General features: G+C 43.0%; 1 protein-coding gene across 20 annotated transcripts in view; it reads left to right on the top strand.

Moving 5' to 3' along the window:
- The window catches only part of APBB2 (amyloid beta precursor protein binding family B member 2), a 200,235-nt gene that overhangs the window by 43,323 nt on the left and 136,555 nt on the right, over positions 1-20,357 (top strand). For 17 of the 20 annotated variants that reach the window (XM_072861648.1, XM_072861652.1, XM_072861654.1 and 14 more), the window contains one exon: positions 19,407-19,503. The gene's annotated coding sequence lies outside the window, so the exon portion shown is untranslated. Of the gene's footprint in view, positions 1-5,585; positions 5,786-8,198; positions 8,330-19,406; positions 19,504-20,357 lie in introns of all 20 variants that reach the window. The other 3 variants (XM_072861651.1, XM_072861646.1, XM_072861647.1) reach the window with 2 other exon arrangements.

The raw sequence follows: 20,357 nt of genomic DNA, 5'->3' as shown, positions 1-20,357 counted from the left end.
AGTGCAAATAAAAGAAATATTATCCTTGCTAAACCGAATCTCTGAAGAAGAGATGGAGGCTTGAGAAACAAGTTTTAAGTGCAAAAGAAGAATCTGATCTTTTAGCACTGTCAGGTGAAATAAAATCACTTATTTAAAACCTCTGTAGTATCTGTCTCTTTTCCAACTGTAATCGCTGTTCTTATGTTTCATTACCTCCAGTAATCACCATCACTTTTTTTTCTTTTTGCATAAAACTTGACTGCCACCGTTACTCTGAACAGGGCCCTATTGTATCTATGTATGGGTGAATAAGCTATGTGCTGTGTCATGGGGAAGGTCTGCAGTAAAAAGGTGTTGGGTATGTGATTTCTTTAGATTTAGTTTCTAGCTGTTATTTTATTTAGTAACGTTTAGAAAAAGATTTCTTGTGTAATAGACAAATTAGAAGAAAAGTGTTTTCAAGAGTTATTTTTAAAGGAATTGCATTTGTTGTAAATATGTGAAGGCAGCACAGTATTTTAAAGTTTTATGGTACCTTGTATCTTCATCAGGCGAAGATAGGCTTTGTCTAAGTTGGGTTAAATTATACCATCTGTCATGTTTCATGCATCAGAAAATTGATGTTAATTTCAAAGCAACAGTTGTACTTTTTAAATGAAAAATGGTAAACAACAGAATTTTTAGTCACTATTTAAAACCGAACCTTTCCTCACAGCTGGAGACAACACAGTGTATGTTTGGAAAAGGCAGACTGCTACACTGTGTATTTGTATTTACAGGCAGATGCCCCCTGTTTCACTGTGATGTGTAGGTTAAACTCCAAGAATAAAGTTTTGAAGTAGTTGGTTAGACTATCCACTGTATAAGCACAGTTTGGCTTGTAACTTGTTGAATGGTGCTGGAGTTCAGAAAGGGCAGGGGAAGGCAAGCGTGGCGCTGGCTGCAGACTGGGCCACTGGGCGGGCCTGGTGGCACCTCGGTCTGTCGGGCCTCTGTGACCGCATTGGGTTTGCATGGCAAGGTTTTGGTAGCGGGGGGCTACAGGGGTGGCTTTTGTGAGAAGCTGCTAGAAGCTCCCCCATGCCCAACAGAGCCAATGCCAACTGGCTCCAAGATGGACCCGTCGCTGGCCAAGGCAGAGCCCATCAGTGATGGTGGTAGCACTTCTGGGATAATGTATTTAAGAAGGGGAATAAAACTGCAACAGCAATTGCAGCTGGGAGAGAGGATTGAGAATATGTGAGAGAAACAACTCTGCACACACCAAGGCCAGTGAAGGAGGGGAGGAGGTGCTCCAGGCGCCGGAGCAGAGATTCCCCTGCAGCCCCTGGTGAAGACCATGGTGAGGCAGGCTGTCCCCCTGCAGCCCACGGAGGTCCATGGTGGAGCAGATAGCCACCTGCAGCCCGTGGAGGACCCACGCTGGAGCAGGTGGACGCCCAAAGGAGTCTATGACCCCGTGGAGAGCCCACACTGGAGCAGGCTCCTGGTAGGACCTGTGGACCCATGGAGGGAGGAACCCACACTGGAGCAGGTTTGCTGGCAGGACTTGTGAGCCCATGGGGGACCCACGCTGGAGCAGTCTGTTCCTGAAGGACTGCACCCTGTGGAAGGGACCCACGCTGGAGCAGTTTGTGAAGAACTGCAGCCTGTGGGAAGGACTCACGTTGGAGAAGTTCGTGGAGGACTGTCTCCCGTGGGAGGGACCCAGGCTGGAGCAGGGGAAGAGTGTGAGGAGGAAGGAGCGGCAAAGGCAACGTGTGATGAACTGACCACAAGCCCCATTCCCCGTCCCCCTGTGCTGCTGGGGGGAGGAGGTGGAGAAATCGGGAGTGAAGTTGAGCCCGGGGGAATGGAGGGGTGGGGGGGGAAGGTGGTTTTAAGATTTAGTTTTTATTTCTCATTACCCTACTCTGATTTGATTGGTAATAAATTAACTAATTTCCCCAAATTGAGCCTGTTTTGCCCATGATGGTAATTGGTGAATGATCTCTCCCTGTCCTTATCTCAACCTGTGAGCCTTTTGTTATATTTTTTTTTCTCCCCTGTCTGCTTGTGGAGGGGAGTGAGAGAGCGGCTTGGTGGGCACCTGGCATCCAGCCAGGGTCAACCCACCACAGTGACCTGGCTTTGGGAAAAACCATGCTAATTTGAAGGAAAAGAGGATTGTACTCTTCTTTAAAAGGTATCCCTTCAGAAGTTTTTTTGTCCATTTTAATGTCAGCATTGATCTTTCCCAAAATTAGTGAAGTGAGGAGATCGTTTGGCATCTTTTTTTTTTTTACCTGGTAGCTTCTCTTTTTTTGAGAAGCATGAGCAATTACAAATAAGCCATCAGAACATACATGGAAGAATTGAAATTGCTTAAAAATATTCTTTACCGAGAGGGAAGTGGATGTGACCCTGGCAAGGAAATGCTGTCCCCGGTCTGGGAGGGTTGGTGTCTGTTGCAGCTGAGACAGGGAAAATGTGCCAGATGACTTGGGTATTTATTTCCTCTCCTGGGGTCTGTTTTATTTCATTGAACCGTAGAATCATAGAATAGTTTGGGTTGGAAGGGACCTTAAAGATCATCTATGGGCAGGGACACCTTCCACTAGATCAGGTTGCTCAAAGCCCCATCCAACCTGGTCTTGAACACTTCCAGGGACGGGGCATCCACAACTTCTCAGGGCAACCTGTTCCAGTGCCTCACCACCCTCATAGTGAAGAATTTCTTCCTTATATCTAATCTAAATCTACCTTCTTTCAGTTTAAAGCCATTACCCCTTGTCCTGTCACTACATGCCCTTGTAAAAAGTCCCTTTCCAGCTTTCTTGTAGGCCCCCTTCAGGTACTGGAAGGCTGCTAATAAGGTCTCCCTGGAGCCTTCTCTTCTCCAGGCTGAACAAACCCAACTCTCTCAGCCTGTCTTCATAGGAGAGATGCTCCAGTCCTCTGTTCATCTTTATGGCCCTCCTCTGAACTCGCTCGAACAGGTCCACATCCTTCTTATGTTGGGGGCCCCAGAGCTGGATGCAGTACTCCAGGTGGGGTCTCACCAGAGCAGAGTAGAGGGGCAGAATCACCTTCCTTGACCTGCTGGTCGCGCTTCTTTTGATGCAGCCCAGGATACGGTTGGCTTTCTGGGCTGCATGCGCACATTGCCGGGTCATGTTGAGCTTCTCATCGACCAACACCTCCAAGTCCTCCTCAGGGCTGCTCTCAATCCATTCTCTGCCCAGCTTGTGTTTGTGCTTAGGATTGCTCCAACCAATGTGCAGGACCTTGCACTTGTCTTTGTTGAACTTCATGAGGTTTGCATGGGCCCACCTCTCAAGCCTGTCAAGGTCCCTCTGAATGGCTTCCCTTCCTTCCAGCGTATCGACCGCACCACACAGCTTGGTGTCATTGGCAAACTTGCTGAGGGTGCATTCAATCCCCCTGTCCATGTCACCGACAAAGATGTTAAACAGCGCCAGTCTCAGTACCGACCCCTGAGGAATGCCACTCGTCACTGGTCTCCACTTGGACATTGAGCCATTGACTACAACTCTTTGAGTGTGACACTCCAGCCAGCTCCTTATCCACTGAGTGGTCCATCCATCAAATCCATGTCTCTCCAATTTAGAGACAAGGATGTCATGTGGGACAGTGTCAAATGCTTTGCACAAGTCCAGGTAGATGATGTCAGTTGCTCTTCCCTTACCCACCAATGCTGTAACCCCATCATAGGCGGCCACCAAATTTGTCAGGCACAATTTGCCCTTAGTGAAGCCATGTTGGCTGTCACCAATCACCTCCTTATTTTCCATGTGCCTTAGCGTAGTTTCCAGGAGGATCTGCTCCATGATCTTGCCGGGCACAGAAGTGAGACTGACTGGCCTGTAGTTTCCCTGGGTCTTTTATTTCCCTTTTTAGAAGTGGAGGTTATGTTTTCCCTTTTCCAGTCAGTGGGAACTTCGCTGGACTGCCATGACTTCTCAAATATGATGGATAGTGGCTTAGCAACTTCATCCACCAGTTCCCTCAGGACCCACAGATGCATCTCATGAGGTCCCATGGACTTGTGCACCTTCAGGTTCCTTAGATGGTCTCAAACCTGATCTTCTCCTACAGTGGGCGATTCTTCATTCTCCCAGTCCCTGCCTTTGCCTTCTGTGACTTGGGCCGTGTGGCTTGAGCATTTGCCTGTGAAGACTGAGGCAAAAAAGTCATTGAGTACTTTAGCCATCTCTGTATCACGGATAACCAGGTCTCCCATTTACTTCCGGAGAGGGCCCACATTTTCCCTAGTCTTCCTTTTATCACTGATCTACCTATAGAAGCTTTTCTTGTTGCCCTTGATGTCCCTGGCCAGATTTAATTCTATCAGAGCTTTAGCTTTCCTAACGTGATCCCTGGCTGCTTGGACAATTTCTCTGTATTCCTCCCAGGCTACCTGTCCTTGCTTCCACCTCCTGTAGGCTTCCTCTTTGTGTTTGAGTTTGTCCAGGAGCTCCTTGTTCATCCATGCAGGCCTCCTGGCGTTTTTGCCTGACTTCCTCTTTGTTGGGATGCATTGCTCCTGAGCTCAGAGGAGGGGATCCTTGAATATTAACCAGCTTTCTTGGGTCCCTCTTACCTCCAGGGCTTTATCCCATGGTACTCTACCAAGCAGATCCCTGAAGAAGCCAAAGTCTGACCTCCTGAGATCCAGGGTAGTGAGCTCGCTGTGCGCTCTCCTCGGTGCCTGAAGGATCTTGAACTCCTCCATTTCATGGTGCCATCATAATAGAAATCTTTGCTTGGCTTATACAAAGCACAGTCACTTCCTTTTCTGGTTGTCAGGATTCACAGAATTATCCCAGTTACGGATTTTCTGGGCTTTACAGGGTTTTTGAAAGCCTTTTTGTGAAAAAGGTGGCAACTGCTTGTGGGTTTTTGACTGTTCTCCTCTTCCTTATCACCGGTTTCTTATACAGAAGTGTGAAGAGAAGCTGCTGCTGCTTTTTTGGTCTGTCAGCCCTCTGGAAGTGCCTCTTCATGTTCTGTGTCCAGTCTTCATAAGGTGTGCGGTGGACTACCCCGTTCTTAGCTAATGCAGCACCATAGTCAAATAACTTGCTCTTGCCATAACTTAGCTACCTCATGCCGTTAGGTTTGAAAGCTCTGTTTTTGCTGACTGTATCAGCCACATTAGGATTGTGTTAAATGTAAACATAAATCTTCATGTGCCTGTACGATGACCAACAAAGAAGGCTGTAGTTCGTAATCTAGTGGTCCGCTTCCAGTCAATGACGTCTGCAGCGTACATTTTGCATACAGGTATCCGTAATTGGGACTTTATCTTCTAAAGTAGTATTTCATTGAATATGGTGAGCTTTTAAAAGTATTATGTATTTTCTGCTGGTTTAAAATGGTGATCTTGCAAAAAAATGAGTAGCAAAGCTTGTCTCTTAGGAATACTTGCTGAATGGCAGTAACTGGTTTTGTTGTTTTGTTTTTTTTTAATAATCCTCTGTGTTAAGCTTTAAGCATACAGCAGTATGCCTGTGCTATACTAATTATGGAATTTTTTTTTTGTAACTAGAAATAGATTATTTTTTTCAAATTTTTATATATATATTTTTTATTTCTTTTAGCAGACTATCTTTAAGTGAGTTAACAAGCTGCTTGTTAGAACTACAGACAGAAACAGGATTAATTGGAAAGATGATCAGTAATAAACACCCCGGGATATAATTTGGCAGATGACGACTGGCACGAATGCACTGAGAATTTTAAGGCGTTCTCTCAAATCAGGTTTTTAGACACATATCTGTCTTGGCATATTATATGGAAGGTATGTGGTAGTTTTTAAAAAAGTATTTATTTAATGCATTGATTTCTCGATTTCTCTCATTGATTCTCTAAATAGGTTTGATAAAGACCTGGCCAAATGTATACATAGTTGAGAAGGAATATAAAAAAACCACTGGTGCTAATTACAGAAACAGGGTACAGAATCCTAGCCCCACTGATTTCACTGGGAACAGGTTTGGTCTGCTAATTACTGCTATGAACAAGGTTTTCCCCTCACTTACACCAAAGCATTCTTCATTGATTTAAGACTGTGCTTAAATTACTGTGACTGAAAGTACCTTTGCCTGTGGCGCTGTCTGTCTCCCTTAGGAAGGGATGCAGAACGCTTCCCTGGTTTCTGTTACATTTTCTAAACTTCAGCTGCCTTTGAACTATAGTGTTAGTGCTTTCTCAAGCTTTATTTTTACTCTAATACTATTGCGACTATTGCGTAAATGGTTTGACTTGCAAGAGCACTGGCATCTCTCTGTCAGGTAAATATTTCTCTGGCCAGCTATCCAGTGTATAGGGACTTCCGTGATGTTTCTCTAAGTGAAACCCCGTTGCTGCTTGCTGCTCTCTGCCTCCTGCATCTGCTGAAGCTCCCAGGGCTTCTGGGTGTTGCCCAGCCTGGCTGATGTTTCCAACAAAAGGCATTTCTTTAAAAATGCTTGTTACTGTAGGCAGCGTACGCCAGATACTTCTAGATCCCCTGGGGGGGCTTTTGCTTGACTGATGTTGGGATCACCCTTCCCTTCCTTTCCCAGGTGGCGAGGAGTGAGCAGGGCTGTCCCTATGTCAGCTGCTTCATCCTCCTTCTGGACCTTCAGAGAAGGAGGAGGACCTATTTGTGCTGAAATTAGATCAGGCTCCCATCTGAAATTTATATGAACCCATGTGTGGATTTCTGTAAACTTCAGATATGACCCCAATGAGACTTCTTTCTTTTTTTTCTTTTTTTTTCCCCTTCCTTTTTTTAAACAACACTGAAGGTGGGCAGGATAAGTGTCGAGCACACTGGTGAGGTTACGTGTGTCATCTGAGTCATTAGTGCTGGTGGTGCTCCTGGCCTATCACATGTGCTAGATGTGACATCTTCAATGAAGTTTAAAGGCATGGTGAAAGGTTATGGGCACAGTTTCACATCACTTTGGACTGATCCAAAATTAACATTTTAAAAGCTGTTGCCGACAGCAACTGTTAAAGGGTGTCTGTCCATCTTCTTCAAGCTGTTATAACACACCTTTTCCTCCTCCATTGCACCCTTGTGGCCCCCTGTCCAAGCTGATCAATTTGAGGACCCAGGCTGAAAACTAACCTCTCAAAGAAGATGCATCCTTGTGACAGTGTCGCTGTGGAGGCTGAGCCAGTCTAAAGGCCAACTGCTGCTGAAAGGGACAGTTGGCTTAAATCAGTATAGATGTAAAACTGTACCGTTACATAAAGCGTTTCACCCTGCTGGCTATGGAACAGCAACCTTGACTTTTACTTTCTGCAGCTGAATGTACATGAAATGATTCCTTAAGCTGAGGTGAGCACTGCTTGTTCATACTCAGTTTAACCTGTTCAGTCCGGGACTCTCTATTCCATTTAAGTTCTGCCTGCATGAAGTTAGACAGTTCCAGCTCTTGTTTATGTATATTTTGAATTTATACTGTGCTTAATAGCCATATTAAACTTCACTGTTGCTTTTGACTGGGGGAATAAGTTGATTTTAAATGAAGACTGCGAGTTGGCTGGCCTTGCAGGCATCTAAAATGTGTGCCTGTGTCCATCCACATGTATACTTATACATATGTATATACACATACACACTCACACATCTCTAACAGGAAGTCTTGGAGCCACTGGTTCTCCCCCGGTAGCTCTGAGCACAGCCAGCTGCCCGGGTGGGTAAACTGGAAACAATGGGAATTCTTCTTGGCTTCTGTGGACTTCATCTGAGGTTGTAGGTGCTTACTTCTCATGCTGCTTTCTAGCAACTTCTGGCACCGTTTAGGTTTTGAAGGGCCCGGTAGAGAGTTTTAATGTTTTGGCTTCCAGGTGGTCCCACTTCAGCCGTCTGTGTTCAACCTTGGTGTGACTGACTGGTTGGTGACTTTGTTCCTAGAGGTGTAACTCTGCACTTCTACTCTAACAGGTTCCGAGACCTCTTCAAGGTGGCATGTGTGAGGAAAAATACTTGTAAGCTCCAAAAGAGTTTTGAATTTTATTTTTCAGTTGCGGCACAGACCTCAGTCTGGGTTCAGTGAAATTAGTGGCTAAATTGCCATTGATTTACTGGAGGCTTCCTTGAGACCTCTCCATCAGTACTTCAGTTCAATTTGTTCTATCTATTACATGCTTCGCTTCTTGTTGTAGAGCACCTTCTTTTTCATTTTTAATTTCATAACACTTTTCATCTTTTGTCACAGTTTAGCTGGAGAGGATCGATACACAGACAGCACCAGAACTTTCCTGTCCAAGCCAGCATCGGTCTCGTGCTTCTAGTCATTATCAGTACTCATCTAAGAAGCTATCAAGCCCTACTGTCTCTGTTGAAGAGGTTACCTTTTTTTTTTCCTGTATTGATTAACTTAACTGTTTTGAGTAAATTTGACCGCCTGTGGCTACTGCTGACCCTAGGTTCCTGCAGTACCTCCAAGCAAAATGCTAAACATAGCTGGCATTCTTGGTACAGCACGAGTGGGTGTGTTGGGAATTCAGGGGTGCTAGGACAAAGCACTGCAGTACTTATCCAGGGCAATCTTTTATTGGGGGGGGGGGGGGGGGGGAGAGTTATTCTGTGTTAAATTCAATTTGGGAGCATGGCATTGAGAGATGAGATCCCTCTTGCTATGGTTATGTATGATGCCCCTCAGTTTCCTACTGGTGTAGATGGTTCTGCATGAATTGGAAAAAATTCACTGTACTGGGGGAAAAATTTCAATGTAATTATCTGGCATCGAGGACTTAGTTAAAACAAGGGGATGGCAGGAGGTTTTAATTCATAGCTAGAGACGATGAGGTTATAAGTGAGCTAGGGTGAGGGAACGTTATTAGGTTGAATTTTGTTGCTTCCTTTTGGAGCATCTGGTAATAGCTGCTATCAGGTCTGTCCTGAGGTGGTATTTCCTGTGTTTTAATTAAAGTGGTTGTAGCGATGTACAGGGTGTTTCACTGAGGACTCAGCGGTATTGCAGCAACATATTAATTTCTGTAGTTTGAGTTTTTGGTATTGACATGAAGTGTAAATATAACCATTTGGCAGTGTAATTAAGTATGTGTGACATCTTGTAGGAAAATTTCTTTCCAGTTCAAGAGGAAATTAATTTAGAAACTTTTTGATGTAATACAGACATAGCTGCCTCTCGTTTGTATGTGTATGAGCTTATTTAAAAAACAAACAAACAAACACAATACTTGCTAATAAAAATCTAGGTCTTAAAACCTTAGGAATGGAGAACTTGGAAAGAACCTAAATGAGCATATTTTGGGCAATATAGTTATTAATTAATCTGCAGCCTTATTGTTATTTTGTTAAATAAAACACTTTCTAAGTGGTTGTCTTTTGAAAGAGCTTCTTAATTAATTTCATTTATATTTTTTAATAAATTAAATAAAAATCTTGGATTTTTTTTTATCTTATGAATAATTGCCACAGCAGACTTGTGAGCATGTATTGTATTTCTTGGCTGTGTAATCATACATGAGCAGAAGTCATTACTGAGAAATGCCTTTTTTTTTTTTTTTTTAACAAAGTAGAAATGCTGAGTGCAGCCCTACAGCATATAGTTCTTTGGACATGATGTTTTGTCTGCAGTTGTTGGAAAGGGTTTTTCAAATTAATTAAGAATATACTTGTGTGTTGCAGGATAGAGTATGGCTAAATTTAGGGGAATAAACTTTTGAAGCCTATAGGATGGTTAAGGAAAGCTTTGTATAACTTAAGGCAAAGATGTAGTCAATGCTGTTCTGAAGTGAGAGGTCATACTAAGAACAATGGGAAGTCCTTGGTCTATGCAGGAAGCAAATGTGTGATACAGGAATAACATCTCTGGCATATAAGTACTAAATTTCTTGTCATCTGACAGCCATGCTTGGAGTTTGCTCTTTAAGTAGTGCTTCTCATGACCTTTCTGTAGCTGATTATGTTGTATCTTCTATGTTCTAATTTCTCTTCTGTGGAAAGCATATTTTTTCCTGTTGTTGCTAGAGTAGTTAATCATCATTTTCTCAGGAGAAACTGCAGGATCCCTTCTACCAGTGGCCTCAGGTTGGTTTAAAGAAAAAAAAGAAAAAGATCCTGAAGTATATGGATTAGGTAAGAGGTTTTAGCCTCATAGCAGATTTTATGACACAGTAGGAAGACATGTGCTTGTTTTTTGAAGATGATCAGAAAACTAATCTCATACTTTTCATCAGGTTATTGCACCATTAATAGATCTCCCTATCAGAGGTAGAGAATTGAGAAAATACTGCATAGCACTAGAACTGCAGTCTAAGTAAAAAAATTGATCTAAATATCTTTTTCTCAGTGAGAATTGTGAGACCACAGCTGCTGTATTTTTCATCTGCTTTACTTCCTGAAGAGATCAACCCTAGGTGGTGAGTCAGCTAACCAGCAAAGATGATTAATAAAGGAGTAAGCTAAATAAGGATTTTTTTTGTAGTAACCACCGGCTATTCTGAGCAAGAAATATTCCAAGTACTCACTGACCCTGTTTTGTTTAAAAAAGAAAAAAGAAAAAAAAAACCACCAAAAAAAAATCCCACCAAAAACCCAAACCAAAAAAACAACCCAAAACCCCAACAGTTGTTGTATTTGAGGTGATGGACATGGGACAGGTCTGATAGTTACTTCTAACACTGGTTCTGCCTTAATTCTACTAAGCACATATGTAATGATATATTCCAAACCTTTCATAGGCTTACATAAGATATTTTAGTGTGGGGAAAAAAATAAAGGTAAAAATATTTTTTTAAACTTTATTCCCCTCCCTCCCCGGAACCAGAATGACAGAGGCTGGTAAGGTAGAGGGGATGATCCCTTTTTACAGCTAAGCACCTATTGTGCAAAAAGTTTTGAGTATGTTGTCCTGGTGTGCAGAATCAGTATGATTTCTGTTAGTACATGTTGCCTAAGTTAAAGGTTCTTCATTGTCTTTTAGCTGGCTTTGAAGCCAAAATTACCAGGTCTTGTAACAGCATCATTAAAATTGGTTATGGCTAAAACTGGAGACAGACTTGAGCCTTTTATTCTGCCTTTTTTTTTAGTGCACTCATTTTATGCGTGCAGTCTGAGAGTCTGCCTGAGCTTTAATGACTGCAATTTGGTCTCCTGCTGGACAAATTTTCTTATATAGATTTTCTTGTGTATATGAAAATAATATAAAAGAAATAGTATGAAACAACACAGATGTGAGACAAAGACACCTTTCTAATGGCATAATAAATCTGCACTGTGCGTGGATGCCTAGGCTAATGTGAAAGATGCGTAAAGGCCAGCAATGCTGGCAGGGTGGTTGTCTAAGCAGGATGCTGAAAAGCAGAGAGTGCCAGAAAAGCCAAGCTGGCATTGCCAAGTGCCTTGTCCCATGATGCCGTAAGCCCTGTGCCTTGCCCTGGCATGGTGGGCGTCAAGGATGCTCTAAGATGGAGCACCCTGTTGTGTGCAGCATAAGCCGGAAAGTACTGCAGAATATCAAGAGAGGTTGGGGAGAATTATACAGTGATAACAGTACTCCAGAATAGGAATGAATAACTGAAATCAGTTACTGGGAGAGTTTGTACTTATAGCACAGATGATAATGCCTTTTTATGACCTTTGGAAGAAGGGGCAGGCAACTCAGGAGGACTACAAAGATGTTGTGAGGCTATGCAGGGAGAAAGGACCAAAGCTCAACTAGAAATTAATCAGGCTACTGCCATAAAAGACTATTAAAAACCTTTCTATAAATATATTAGCAACAAGCAGAGAGCCAAGGAGAATCTCCATCCTTTATTGGATCAGGGGGGAAACATAGTGACAAAGGATGAGGAAGAGGCTGAGGTACTTAATGCCTTCTTTGCCTTAGTCTTTAACAGTAAGACCAGTTGTTCTCCAGGTACCCAGCCCCCTGAGCTGGAAGACGGGGACAGGAAGCAGAATGAAGCCCCCATAATCCAAGGGGAAATGGTTAGCGACCTGCTACACCACTTAGACACACACAAGTCTATGGGGCCAGATGGGATCCACCCAAGGGTACTGAGGGAGCTGGTGGAAGTGCTCACCGAGCCTCTTTCAATCCTTTATCAGCAGTCCTGGCTAACCAGGGAGGTCCCAGTTGACTGGAGGTTAGCAAATGTGATGCCCATCTACAAGAAGGGCGGGAAGGAGGATCTGGGGAACTACAGGCCTGTGAGTCTGACCTCGGTGCCAGGGAAGGTTATGGAGCAGATCATCTTGAGTGCCATCACGTGGCACGTACAGGCCAACCAGGTGATCAGACCCAGTCAGCATGGGTTTATGAAAGGCCTGTCCTGCTTGACCAACCTGATCTCCTTCTATGACAAGGTGACCCACTTAGTGGATGAGGGAAAGGCTGTGGACATTGTCTACAATGATGATCTTAAAGGTCTTTTCCAACTTAAATGATTCTGTGATTCTAAAAAGGACCTGACTTGCAAATTCCGATTTCACTTCAGTTTTGCGGTGCACTTTTAATAACTTGCCTTCATTTAGGCAAGGTTACAAGCTAAGGCTCAGTGTGGCTTCATTTTAATTAATCCTGGTTTTAGCTAATGCTTTGTGAAATTATTGTCTTAATGGTGGGGAAGTAGATCTCTTGGGAAATGTGAACAAAGGACTACCTTGTTGGGAAAACTGTGTCTCTGGTTTGTGGCGCTCATGAGTTGAGCAGGTGATGTAATATCTGAACATCATCTTGTGAGAGGGTGTATTGCATTTCTGTTTGTGTCCTTATTTCTTCTGCAGTGATTCATCCTGTTTTGCTGGGTTTGACCTGTTAATGTATGTGCAGAACAGGAGGTGGAGAGAGAATAACTAAAGAGCATGCTTGTGCCCTGGAGGGGGAAGGATGACTTAAGCTAAAATGCTGCCTCCATATCCCATGGGTTTGATATGTGGTAGAGTGACTGGATCTCCTGCATTATTCATTCCCACTGGCTTCTGCTGTGAAGTGGGTGTTTATCACATGAATAGTTGTGCTGTGGGTTGCTGCAGAAAAGGTGTGTGTGACCTGAATACTCATCACCCACAGGTCTTTCTCTAAGTGACAGATAAAACCTGGTCTCAAGTATGGTATGTCTGCTAAGAAGTCGAATCATTTGGAGATGTTTTTCTCTCAGACAGCTTGTGGATGAGCATCTTTAGTTGCTTCTAACCCTCATGGTTGGTCTCTGTTACATGTGTCAGCATGAATTCCCAGGCTTTCAATTCCTTCCTTAAAATTTTACACCTGTGTGAAAGTAAGTTTTAGTCTTAACATGTATTTGGAAAATTGTTCAGCTAGCTAAGTTGCACTCCATTGTGCTAAGAATAAGATTTTTTGAGAGAAGTTCCAGGCTGCTTTGTTTTCAAATATAGATTCAAGTTTTTCTTTCTACTTTTAATTTTTTTTTAATTCTTTTTAATGCAGCTCCGTGAGCGTTTTCAAAGCACACTTGTTCTGTTGCTGAAGTGCTAACAGCAAATCGTGTGTTGGGCTTTTGTGAGCTTAAAAGCTTGGGTCAGGAGGGATGAGCAAACAGAAAATACGGCTTGATTGCCATCCACTGGGGGGAAAACATGCTGCAGTGGTACTCGGACTGTGCTTGGAGAGTTGCTGTTGAGCGATACGTACCCCTACGTTGATCGTGCTGTGCTTTTGGAATAATAACCTAGAAACTGTCAGCCTCAGCCCAGATGTTTGCTCAGACAGTTTTGTAATAGCAGCTACTTGTCTGCTTTTTGTTCCAAGTCATGATAGCAGTGGTGCTGAAAGCTGGAGAGAAGGGGTGGGCTTAGGGATGGAAAGGGTGGACACAAGGCTTAGTGGTGCTGCTGGGAGGATGCGCAGCGCACTGCACACCGCCTGCTCCGGAGTGTGGGAACTGTGTTCAGGATGTTTCTGTGCTCTCCTCCTCTTCCCCTGGCTTTTGCACATTGGATGTACGTGTGCTGAGACCTAGCACCAGAACAGCATCTGTCTTTCTGGAACAGCTCCTTGCCCTGGCTGGCTGGTTCATCCTTAGGAAGCTGAATTACTCACCCGTGGAAATACCAACTCCCTCAGGCCATAAGGGCAGGGTATTTCCATAAAAGTTTTTACTGGTAGGATATTATGTTTTATGGGTAACTATAGAAGCAGAAAATGAACGGAAGTGGGTTTTTTGGGGTGCGCAATCTGACAGGACCAGGTGAGCTGGAGCCAGTGCCGTGCAGTGGGAGATGTCAGCCTCTCCAAGGCTGAAGATGAATTCTGCTTCAGTGTCAACCCAGTGCTTTGCTTTCTTCTGCTTTGGTGTCTGTGCAGCACAGCTCAGCAAGCAGCAAGACTTGAGAAATGCAGTAAGTCATGCAGCCAGATGAGCAAAGTGACACCCTGGTGTTTGGTAGCAGTCACTGGCAACGTGGAGGTCTGTGTAAATGGTTTGAGCATGATGGTGGGGAGGATTTGCTAAAATGAAAATACAGATTTGGTCCAGACTGGCAGGAAAGCTTCTTAGCCACCCCCCCACCCCCCCGCAAACCTTTAAAAGGATAAAACAAAAAACATCTCCCAGTATCCACTTTGGACATTTTTAATAAGAAGAATCACTAAAACGAAGGGGACAGACTTAGGTATCATTCATAAATATCAAGACTTTCCCTCCTCACAGTCTCTGCCATAGTGACCCCGTGGTCAGCGCACATTGTGGGGAGGCAGAAGACCCATGCCCATGTTCCTTCTTGGCCCAGGAGGACTCGACCCATCTTCTGCCCTTTCCAGGAAGGTGTCCAGAATATGCTTTTTAACCTGGAAGGGGAAGAGTGGAACCCCTCCTGCAAATAATGGATAACTAAATCTCTTCAGTTTTCTTGGATTTCTCAGAGTTCATAAATAAAACAGTGCCATGTGCATTTCAGTGTTTTAGCCACTAATTGTGAAAGAAATGCTTCTTCCTGACCTTCAAAAAATTGTGTTTCAAAAATTTGGGAAGGTAAAATACCATCTAAGTGGTGCTCTTTTCCTTTTGGCCCTCTAGGGCAGTAAGTGAATTAATGTGTAAGATGCTTCCTTCTGTGGATTTGGCAAAAACTACTGTCAAAGATGGTAAGATTCAGACAGAGAAAGGTAGATGCTAAAAACATCAGGGAATTCTTGAGGCGGTGACAGTAGCCTTCTCCTCCACCCCATCTTTAATGAGTCTTTTACCTGTCATTAACGTTATGGGAGTCCTCCATGTCTGTCAGATTGAAGTGCAACTTGTTAATACACCTGGCAGGTTTCGTTGTTTTTTTTTTTTGTAAGAAAAACATAATTTGTTAGTTTCCTTTTGTTTTTTCTTTTAAACTATTTCTAGACTAAGGCCTCTAGAAACCTCAGAACAAAACTCAGCTCTTCTTTCTCTCCTCCTTTTGGAAATAAACCCCAGCAGCCTGGGTTCTTGGGGCAGTTGCGTGAGGCTCACCTGGAGGCTGTCTGATGGACTGGAGTTAGAAACTGGTAATGTGCTTTCTAGAAGGAAAGAGAAAAATTTGTCCCTAAAATAGATGACCATGCTGTACTTATTAATTATTGATGTTATGCTGGATGACTTCTTTCTTCTATTTTTAAATTGGAGGAAGAGGTGGAAATTTTAATGGAGGGGTAGGTGGGGTCCTGTGATTCTGGTTTAAAAGGCAATTTAAGGCAGAGTCCTCAGTCTGATAATGTAAATGCAGCATGCCTGCATGTCTGTGTGTGGCTAGAGAAAACTGGAGTATGATACCAGTTTCATACTGATACCAGTTCACTCATCTCTATGATGAGCACTGTACACATGTAATATCCTCAACCTCATGCATAAGTACATAATTGTGCTTCCATTCTAAAAGCAGAAGAATTGGGAAATCTATAGTTATTTTTCCCAGAGCAACTGGATCCCTGCCAACTTGCATGTTACTGATTTTACACCCTTCCACTCTGCCCAACACAGGCAGGTTTATAGCCAATTACTATAAAAGATACAGGAAGGGTGCTCCAGAGTGATGTAATCCTTAAAATTTGTATTCCCTAATGCAAATAGGTGGGTTTATTTTCCTACAAAACAAGCTTTCAAGGTGAAGAAGGGGAAGACTATCTGTTGCTCTCCTTGGAGAGATGTGCCACTGCCAAGCCCAGGTTGGCTACTCTCTGCTGGGGCCGTCGGAGAAGCAGTTGCCCAGCAGGGAAGGGGAAAGAGTTGATGAGTTTTCATTTTTTGGTGTCAGTTTTAAGAGTAAGAGGATTTAAATCATAGTAGCTCAGTTTAAGTCAACAGCAGCATCGGAGAACCTTGCTGGTGCAGGCTTTTTTTCTAATTTAAAGGCAAGAACAAAAATGCAATGCCATTGCTGAGGAACACACCATTTATATAGTGTGTGCTTCAGGAAAAAAGAGTCACTGAAGTATAAAACCTATTTTGATACTGAATAACTCCAGTTGAAATTTGGTGATTGGAAACCTGCCTCTTTTATATTTAACCTAAACTTTAAAGTTCCTTACCAGGAGCAAGGAGGTTGGAAAGGAGAGCAATCAAACCTGCTAACCTTCTTAGGTCTTCGCAGGAAGCCACCAGGCACAAGCACAGGCTACGGTGGAGCAGGAGGAAAAAAGCTGCAGCGATTCCTAGCTCAGTGAATTCCTGCTAAACCTCAAGAAAGTAGCTTTGATCTGAGTTTAGACATTACAAATCTTTGCAGAGTCTCTATCGGGTAAATGTCTGTCTGTTTTGGGAGATCTACAAAAGTAAGTTTTGTTCTAGCATCTCAACAGGGGCGACAACTCCCAAATTTTTCCTTGCTGGCTGGTGTTTTCTGTTTGGTTTTATTATTTCTAACTGAAATTCTGTGATGTGCCCAAGATCAGGTTGCATGCTGGCACCTGTGAGATCACTTGTTTCTGAGGCTACCTGAGGGCTGGATCGCAGGTCTGTGTCCTGTGGAAATCTAAGTACCCAGGAATATCTAATCCCACTTTAAGTATATGTAGCTATCACCCCATCTTTGCAAAAGAAGGAAATAGGCACTATTCAATTTTTTAAACTTGCACCTAGTATTACCTCAAACAGACAGTTGTTTATTTCAGTAATTGTAACAGTATGTTCCTACTTTGTCATCTGTGGGCGTTAAACATTTGCTAATTCATGTTCTAAGAAGAGTATCAGTGGCTGTATGCTATCTGCCTTCCAATTTACTGCTTTTAATAAAGTCCTAAATGAATTATTCTAGCTTGCATAGGTCTGGGAGAATGAGCTTGCTGCACTGTTGGCTGGCTGAGCTTTTCTTTGAAATATTAAGATTTATAAACAGGAAGAAAAAAAAAATAATCCTCTTTTCATCCCTGGGTCATTTTCAAGTCTGCCAGTTTTCAAGGCAGGCAACGTGGTTAAAAATGTGGGTGGAGAGGTGGACATGTTCAGCAGGGTGCAGAGAAAGGGAAGGACACTCAGGGTCGGGGGGAGATTCTCAGCTGGGAAATAGAAAATGTTGGGTGTGCGATAGCACAATTTCAGGAATTTGTCATCAGTGTAAATATCCCTTTGGATCTGAGGTCAGATGTCTGTTGTTGAAACTTTGTTTTGCAATTTCCTATCTGCTATTTTGTTGGAGAGCTTGTTCATTCCTGCCTTCAAGACCTGTATTTTGTATTTCAGGCTTTCCTCTGATCTCAGAACTGGCAGCTGACCCCATCTTAGTTTGGACTGAAAAATTGTCTTGTTTCAGGCGTAAAATGCTTTTTGAGCTGTTGCCTATTTTTTTTATTGAATTAACTACTGTTTTCTGTTGCAGTTACACTAGGCTTGGTTTAGAGCAAATTAGGTTTCATATATAGGATGAAGACGGTTAATTGTAAAAATGGCCGTGCTAGCACAGATGGATGCATCTGTTTGTTTATCATGGGAAGAAATCCCTTAAAATTATTTGGAAAAAAGCTAGCATGTATGCCCAGTCTGTGGAGAAGTTTGGGGTCTCAGTACTTAACACAGAAACTTTTGTTTATATAAAACCCGTGAATCTCAAACAGAAGGAAATCGCTTGTTTCTTGGCTTTACTGGTATGAAGGTGTTAACACAATGTGCATTTTCTTTCTCTCCCTCTTTTTTTTTCTCTCTCTTGAATACTGAAATCTGATTGTCTGATACAAAAGTTCACAAATGTGCCTGCTAAATTGGGTTAGAATATTAATGAGCATTGTTCTGTTTTCTTCCTGCCCCCTTGAAGAGTTTTTTTTTAAATGCAATTTCATTATTGAAATGAAAATGAGTGTATTTTCTTGATTTCTTCAGAAAGCTTTAGATTTTAAAATTATTTTTCATCTGGCTTCTAAAAAGGTCTATTTTCAAGTTTCCAAATGACAAATATGATTTTTAACGAGAACATTTTCAGCTCTCCTAAATGATCTGTTCTGTCTCAGTACTTTCTAGGATTTATAGTTCTTGGATTTCTGTTAGAACAAGGACAGGAAAAAATAAATCTCTCTTTAAAATGGAATATAATTTGGCTTTATTTAGCCTGGCTTTTGCTTTAACAAAGAAAAGAAATTTTTTTAAGCTCTATAGCAGAAGAGATTTGTGTCTTCAGTCTTGCATATTTATTTTCTCCAGATGGGAGAACAAATATGAAGTTGAATAATATCTTGAATCCTAGAACATAGTTTGACTGACAGATCTGCTGCTGCTGCTGGACTATCTTTTGATGGGGAGATAACCTCGCTTCTGTTACTATGTGGCAACAATCCCAATATATTTTTCAGTACCAAACCCCAAAGCATTAATGTAATCATTTACCAGGGGCCGGAATGGTTAGGGAATGACTGCATTACAGCATACAGACTTTGCAAAAATAAATTATATACTTGATGTCTACTGAACACAAGCATAATTGAAAAGATGATTTTTCACTTTATTTTCTAAATTAGGTTATGAATGTCCTGTTTAGTGAGGACTTTTTGCTGCTTTTTTCTAACTTGGGGCTCATCTCTATCATCTAAATTAATTTTCTTTGTGATACTTCGTGTTCGTGCATGGGGAAAACCGCAGGTCTGTAATGCAGTGCAGAGAGAGAGAGAGAATTTAAAGCATGCTTTGCAGCGTGTCTCTTACACGTGCAAGCTGTCATAGTCCGACAGCAGCTTGCGACACCTGCCCGGTTTGGGAAGATCCCTGCGCTGTAATATATGGATCCTCTGTTGTGCTTTTACTTCTCCTGTTGTGCGCATTATTGAATGCAGATGGTTTTTAAGGATTTAAACTGAAGGTGGCTGTTTGGGTTACTCAGTAGCTTGTGCTCATCTGATTCCCAGGCTCCTGCTGCCACAGAGGGTGGCCGTGTGGGTTTCTTCTGGCAACCTGCATCTTTGTGAGCTCAGTAGTTTTCATGAATCCCTCCTTGACTCTACATAATGAAAACTAATATGTGACTTGTTTTTGTTTTGCAGCTTGCCTGATTTCTGCGGTGACCTGAGGGGGTGCTCGTGCCCAGGACTCCAGGACTTGGTGCTCTGCTACTGGCTTTCCACCAACGAGCTGGGGAGAGTAAGTAACCTGCTCCGTGTCCAGGGATCCTCTGGGGTGGGGGGGCTCTTTCTGCACTTTTCTTGTCCCACGTCTCAAACACTGAAGTCTCAGATTTCTCCCAGCACAGGGACTGGAGGTACTTGTATTTCTATGCAGTATTTACGTTGTTTATCATGGTGTTTGTTAATAAAGATGCTCCAGCTCTTCTAGTACTCCAGCAAGAGCAGTTCTTGGTTTATCCATTCGTGCAGATTAGCTGTATTTGTGCAACAAAACACTACAACTTGTTCTGCCACCTCATGTGAGAAAAGGCTGTATGCAACAGAGGTGTTTCATAGTAGTGCTGTTCCTCTGTGGTGTCAGTGATACTATCTGTTAATGCAGACACCTGTGTTGGATTTCAGTATTCTGTGCAGCAGAAGTGCAGTCTCCTGCGATGTGTTTAAATGGTTCTGTGTGGGTCTTGGAGTGGGAGGGAGGCCCATAGCAGCAGCTGCTTTGTGGCACCAGCTGGGGCCATCTATGTGGAGGGGTTATCTGGTGGCATGCTCCTCAACAGCCTCTGGCGGTGTGGCTTTCCCTTCCTTCTCATGTGACCTTACAGGCTGAGGATGTACTTCCCAGTACCTAGCAAGCCATGGGGTTTCTCATCTTCAGAAATAAGCTATGTGAGAGGTCTGGCACTTTGCCCGCAAAGAAAGTGCTGTTAGCTGGAACGCTTGGGCTAAGCATGCCTGTAGGTTTGTCTACGCCATAGAAGCAGTTGTACTGGCAGAGCCCTGTGGAGAAACTGCACCATTTGCTGCTAGAGGCAGAAAGTCTTTTCATCAGGATTGCTGTTCCACCTTCCTGAAATGCAGCCGCACTCTTCT

Source organism: Ciconia boyciana, chromosome 5 (assembly GCF_034638445.1).
Source record: "Ciconia boyciana chromosome 5, ASM3463844v1, whole genome shotgun sequence".
NCBI classification, from domain to species: Eukaryota; Metazoa; Chordata; class Aves; order Ciconiiformes; family Ciconiidae; genus Ciconia; species Ciconia boyciana.
The sequence above is the reverse complement of the archived record's forward strand: the minus strand, read 5'-3'. Positions and strand labels throughout refer to the sequence as shown.